Source organism: Tamandua tetradactyla, chromosome 1 (genome assembly GCF_023851605.1).
Source record: "Tamandua tetradactyla isolate mTamTet1 chromosome 1, mTamTet1.pri, whole genome shotgun sequence".
Taxonomy (NCBI): Eukaryota; Metazoa; Chordata; class Mammalia; order Pilosa; family Myrmecophagidae; genus Tamandua; species Tamandua tetradactyla.
Window position 1 is genome coordinate 24,923,183 of NC_135327.1, and position 7,020 is coordinate 24,930,202.

Here is a 7,020-nt window from a genome sequence, read left to right on the forward strand (position 1 = left end):
AAATTCTTAAATTTTAAATATTAAATGCTAACTTAGATACCATTTGATCAGCTGTCAAAACTGATCTCAAAATATCAAATAGAAACTGATTATAAATATCTGCATTGCTATAGTAATGACCTATGATACTAAACATTTTCCTGATTTCAAGTAAATATGAAGATACAAATATTTTTACAGTTAATATATGATATCCTAAATGGATATCTTAGCTTATGCATAAGCATATTTGAATAAAATATCTAAATAATCATTGTAAAGCCTGTTTGTACAATGTTTCATAAACCAACTTAAAATTAAAGCAAGGAAGGAAAAAAATTCTAGATATATATATCAGAGTTTCTTAGATTCTAAATATTAAATACTATCTTAAATACTATTTGATTAACTATCAAAATTGTGTGCATTCTCAAAATATCAAGTAAAGAGTTATTATCAATATCAACTTTGCTATAGTAGTGAGTTATGTTACTAAACATTTTCAAATTTTTTATTTCAGGAATTTATTTTATCTAATATTACTATATCTGCCTATAGTTTTTTTATTTATTTATTTTTTACCATCTTTGTTGTTGTTGTTGTGAGATATAACACATATCAGAACAGGCCCCAGAGTTTGTCATGGGCTACCATTCCCTCAGAGTTTTCCTTCTAGCTGCTCCAAAACACTGGAGGCTTTACCAGAGTTGTAATAACAGAATCATACAAGTATCTATTTTTTTGTTTCTGACTTCTTTCACTGAGCATTGTGTCCTCAAAGTTTGTCCACGTTGTAATGTTTCGGGACATCATTTTGCCTAAATGCTACATAATATTCCATCATATGTATATACCACATTGTGTTTATCCACTTGTCTGTTGATGGGCACCTGGATTGTTTCCATCTCTTGGCAATTGTGAATTGTGCCACCATGAACATCAGTGTGCAAATCTCTGTTTGTGTCACTGCCCTTAGCTCTTCCGGGTATATAGCGAGTAGTGGTATTGCCGGGTCATAGGGCAATTCAATATTTAGTTTTTTTAGGAATCGCCAAACTTGACTACCACAGCGGCTAAAATTATACATTCCCACCAGCAATGAATAAGTATCCCAATTTCTCTGCATCCTCTCCAACATTTGTAGTTTCCTGTTGGTTTGATAGCAGCCATTCTTATAGGTGTGAGGTTACATCTCATTGTCATCTTAATTTGCATCTCCCTTATAGCCAGTGAAGATGAGCAGCTATTCGTGTGCTTTTTAGCCATCCGTATTTGCTCTTCAGAAAAGTGCCTGTTCATTTCCTCTGCCCATCTTATAACTGAGTTGTTTGTTCTCTTGTTGGTGAGCTGTATAATTTATTTAAGTACACAGGATATCAAGCCTTTATCCAGTATGCGGTTTCCAAATATTTTCTCCCATTGAGGTTGGCTGCCTCTTTACCTTTTTAACAAAGTCCTTCAAGGCACAGAAGCTCTTGCTTTTAAGGAGTTCCCATTTCTTTATTTTTTCTTTTGCAGCTTGTACTTTAGGTGTAAAGTTTAAGAAGCTGCTCCTGTTACTAGATGTTGACATTAAGGTCTTTAATCCACTTGAGTTAATTCGGCATAGAGTGTAAGGTAGGGGTCCTCCTTCATTCTTCTGGCTATTGAAATCTAGTTCTCCCATGCCATTTATTGAAAAGCTATTCTATCCCAATTCAGTGGCTTTGGGGGCCTTATAGAAGATCAAATGTCCATAAGTATGCTCCTCTTATCCATGGTATGGATAGATGAGTAAAAAAATGGATTAAAAAATAAATAATAGAGGGGTAAAGAGTAAAATAAATTGGGCAGATGGAAATACTAGTGGTCAATGAGAGTGAGGGGGAAAGGGTAAAGTATGTATGAGTTTTTTCTTTATTTATTTTGGAGTGATACAAATATTTGGAAAAATTGATCATGGTGTTGAATACACCACTAAGTGATGATATTGTGAGCCATTGATTGTATCATGTATGGAATATATGTGTGTGAAAATTTCTCAATAAAAGTATTTTGAAAAAATGTTCAGTACAAATTTAAGATTTTTTCCTACACTTCATAATAAAAGACAACTAGGGAAAATACCTCAAAAAGCTTGTGGTGGTTACTATTAGGAAGTGAAATTAAATGTCTCTCTCTTTTTTTTTTTACAATCCCCAAGTATTTTACTTTTTACACCTTTTATGTCATGAATTCACAGGGAATAGACTCCAGAAGTTCAGGTTCCTTTCCACTGGTTCTCACAAAGTGTGCTTCGCTGGGTGGAGCAGGCTGGCACTTCAGTTGAACCCAGATACCTCTCTTTTTGGCTTCCTCTTTTTTTCTGATCATTTTCCTTTACATACTTCAGGAAGCTATCTCGGCTCTTAGAGTGCTTAATATGATCAATATGCACATTAATTCTCTTGGTGAGAATCTTTCTCTTCACTCATTTGTTTACAATACCAACAGCATGCTGGGTAACATTACAGACCCTTCCACTTTCCCATGGTAATATTTGTGGGGCATTCCTTTTTGAACAGTACCCATTCCCTGGATGTCTACAATATCACCTTTCTTGTAGATTCGTATGTATGTGGCCAGAGGAACAACTCCATGTTTTCTGAAAGGCCTAGAAAACATATAGTGGGTGCCTCTCCTCTCTCCTTTTGTGTTCATCACTTGGCAAATTACTGCAAGATGGCAGTTCTGGCCAAAAGAAAGGTAATATATAAAAAATATAAAGAAAAGAACACTGCTTAACTCATTCTATGAAGCTAACATCACTCTAATACCAAAACCTTATAAAGGTATTACAAGAAAGAAAAACTACAGTCAATCTCCCAAATGAATATAGATGCAAAAAATTCTTAACAAATACTTGCAATTACAATCCAATGCATATTAAAAGAATTATACACCACCAAGTGGGATTTATTCCAGGCATGCAAGGATGGTTCAACACAAGAAAAATAATCAATGTAATGAAACACATTAATAAATCAAAAGGGAAAAATCATGTTGTACCAGTTTGAAATGATGTATGTCCCCTAGAAAAGCCATGTTTTAATCCTAATCCCATTTTGTAAAGGAAGTCATTTCTTCTAACCCCTATTCAGTATTATATGTTTGAAACTGTAATCAGATCATCTCCCTGGAGATGTGATTTAATCAAGAGTGTTGTTAAGCTGGATTAGGTAGAGGCGTGTCTCCACCCATTTGCATGGGTCTTGATTAGTTTCTGAAGACCTATAAAAGAGGAAACATTTTGGAGAATGAGAGATTCATAGAGAGCAAAGCAGAACAATATAGTCACGAGAAGCAGAGTCCACCAGCCAGTGACCTTTGGAGATGAAGAAGGAAAATGTCTCCCGGGGAGCTTCATGAAACAGGAAGCCAGGAGAAAAAGTTAGCAGATGATACCGTGTTTGCCATGTGCCCTTCCAGATGAGAAGGAAACCCTGAACTTCATCGGCCTTCTTGAACCAAAGTATCTTTCCCTGGGTGCCTTTGATTGGACATTTCTATAGACTTGTAATTGGGACATTTTCTCGGCCTTAGAACTGTAAACTAGCAACTTATTAAATTCCCTGTTTAAAAAGCCAATCTGTTTCTGGTATTTTGCATTCTGGCAGCTAGCAAACTAGAACACATGTGATCATCCGATTGATGCTGAAAACATGAAGATCCAAGTAGAGTTAGCTCAGCCAAATGACCAAATCAAAATCCCAGAGGGGACACAGAATATGTGTTCTAGTTTGCTAGCTGCTGGAATGCAATATACCAGAAATGGAATGGCTTTTAAAAGGGGAATTTAATGAGTTGCTAGATTACAGTTCTAAGTCTGAGAAAATGTCCCAGTTAAAACAAGTCTACAGAAATGTCCAATCTAAGGCATCCAGGGAAAGATACCTTGGTTCAAGAAGGCCGATGAAGTTCAAGGTTTCTCTCTCATCTGGAAAGACACATGGTGAACATGGTCAGGGTTTCTCTCTCATCTGGAAGAGCACATGGTGAATACGGCGTCATCTGCTAGCATCTTCTCCTGGCTTCCTGTTTCATGAAGCTCCCCGGGAGGCATTTTCCTTCTTCATCTCCAAAGGTCGCTGGCTGGTGGACTCTGCTTCTCATGGCTATGTCATTCTGCTCTCTCTGAATCTCTCTTTCTCCAAAATGTTTCCTCTTTTATGGGACTTCAGAAACTAATCAAGACCCACTCAAATGGGTGGAGACATGTCATCCCCTAATCCAGTTTAACAACCATTCTTAACTAAATCACATCAACCAGGGAGATGATCTCATTACTACTCAGCAATATTTATAAGGAAATAAATATCAGGAAAACACAGGAAAAGCATAAAGAAGAATTCAGGGAATTAAATAGAAAAATGGCAGATCTCACAGAAATGAAAGATACGGTAGACCAAATAAAAAATATACTGGAGACATATGAGAGCAGAGTCGAAGAAGCAGAAGAAAGAATAAGTGAGCTAGAAGACAGAACAATAGAACTAGAGCACATAAAAGAACAAATAGCAAGAAAGATGGGAAAAAATTCAACTGGATCTTAGGGAAATGATGGCCAAGAGGTGCAAAAAATATGAGTTATTGGTGTTCCAGAAGGAGAAGAGAAGTTTATAGGGTTGGGAAAGTTAGTTGAAGACATAATGGGAGAAAACTTTCCAACCCTTATAAAAGACATGAATATGCACAAAGAGGCTCAGCAAATTCCAAATAGGATAAATCCAAACAAGCTCACTCCAAGCCACATACTAATCAGACTGCCAGATGTTGAAGAGAAACAGAAAGTCCTGAAAGCAGCCCAACAAAAGCAATCTACTACATACAAAGAAAAACACATAAAACTGACTTCAGACTACTCAACAGGAAGCAAGAAGGCAGTGGTATGATAATTTTGAGATCCTAAATAAGAAAGGCTTTCAACCAAGAATTCTTTATCCAGCCAAGTTATCCTTCAAAATTGAGGAAGACGTTAAAATCATCAAAGACAAAGAAAGATTGAGAGAACGAGTCAACAAGAGACCTGCCTAACAAGAAATACTGCCCTCTTTCTCCGCCGGCACTCCCACCGCCATCTAGCCTTCCTCTACCCCCTTCTCTGCCGACGCTCCCGCGGCCATCTAGCCCTCCTCTTCCCCCTTCTCCACCAGCGCTCCCGCCGCCATCTAGCCCTCCTCTTCCCCCTTCTCTGCCGGCGCTCCCGCCACCATCTTGCTCTTCTCTTTCCCCTTCTGCTCCGGCGGCTATCCATCTGCCATCTTATCCTTCCCTTTCTCCTCCTACTCCAGCGGCTCACCAACAACCACCATGCCCTCTTCTGCCTTCACCGGCTCCTCCGCCACCGTCCTCACCAGTGTTGCCATCCTCACCTTTCCTCCTTCAGAACAGCTACTAGGGGAGTAGAAACAATACAGAACAGCTCCCGGAGCCACGACAGAGATAAAAAAGGCAGCGTACCCCATCCTGGAATGGCTGACTGGCCGGGAGAACCCGCTCCGGTGAGATCGCCGAGGGGCGCGTGCTTCCCCGGGCGGGGCGGCAAGTGGCTGGAGTTCCTCCCCTCCTCCTTCCCAGGCCAGCTGGCAGAATTGGGCAGGCGGTCCCCTCGGGCCGCAGCGGCTGGCGCCCCCACCACGCGCGGCCCCCCAGACCAACTAAGAGAATTGGATCGGAGGTCCCCAGGCTTTGGAGAACGGTGACCGGGGGGGTCCCTTCCAAGCATGTGACTCCCGGGTACAGCTAAGAACGGTGCACTCTCCCAGGCCACGGCGGCTGGTGCCTTCCCGCTACGCTTGGCACCCCGGGCCGACTGGGAGATTCGGACGGGCGCTCTCCCGGGCTGCGGCGGCCGGCGACCCTCCCCACGTTCGGAGCCCCGGGCCGGCTGGCACTCTTTCAAGCCGCTTCGGCTGGCGAACCTCCCCCACGGCGAGAGTTTTCCAAAGTTAAAGGATCCACAGCACCTTTTACTGGTGGGACCCGCAGACAAACGTGTGCCACGAGCGCCACCTACTGGGCAGGATAAGAAAAACAGAACCCAGAGATTTCACAGAAAAATCTTTCAACCTGTTGGGTCCAACACCCAGGGAAATCTGACTAAATGCCCAGACTCCAGCAGAAGATAACGGATCACGCTCAGAAAATTGAAAATATGGCCCAGTCAAAGGAACAAACCAATAGTTCAAATGAGATACAGGATCTGAGACAACTAATGCTGAATATATGAACAGAAATGGAAAACCTCGTCAAAAATGAAATCGATAAATTGAGAGAGGACATGAAGAAGACATGGGCTGAACAAAAAGAAGAAACAGAAAAACTGAAAAAACAAATCACAGAACTTATGGAAGTGAAGGATAAAGTAGAAAAGATGGGAAAAACAATGGATACCTACAATGATAGATTTAAAGAGACAGAAGATAGAATTAGTGATTTGGAGGATGGAACATCTGAATTCCAAAAAGAAACAGAAACTATCGGGAAAAGAATGGAAAAATTTGAACAGGGTATCAAGGAACTCAAGGAAAATATGAACCACATAAATATACATGTTATGGGTGTCCCAGAAGGAGAAGAGAAAAGAAAAGGAGGAGAAAAACTAATGGAAGAGATTATCACTGAAAATTTCCCAACTCTTATGAAAGACCTAAAATTACAGATCCAAGAAGTGCAGCGCACCCCAAAGAGATTAGACCCAAATAGGCGTTCTCCAAGACACTTACTAGTTAGAATGTCAGAGGTCAAAGAGAAAGAGAGGATCTTGAAAGCAGCAAGAGAAAAACAATCCATCACATACAAGGGAAACCCAATAAGACTATGTGTAGATTTCTCAGCAGAAACCATGGAAGCTAGAAGACAGTGGGATGATATATTTAAATTACTAAAAAAGAAAAACTGCCAACCAAGACTCCTATATCCAGCAAAATTATCCGTCAAAAATGAGGGAGAAATTAAAACATTCTCAGACAAAAAGTCACTGAGAGAATTTGTGACCAAGAGACCAGCTCTGCAAGAAATACT

General features: G+C 40.3%; 1 pseudogene; it reads right to left on the reverse strand.

The window, feature by feature from the left end:
- Positions 1-2,181: 2,181 nt before the first annotated feature.
- On the reverse strand, positions 2,182-2,658 carry LOC143680351 (large ribosomal subunit protein eL21 pseudogene; annotated as a pseudogene).
- Between the last annotated feature and the right edge of the window lie 4,362 nt (positions 2,659-7,020).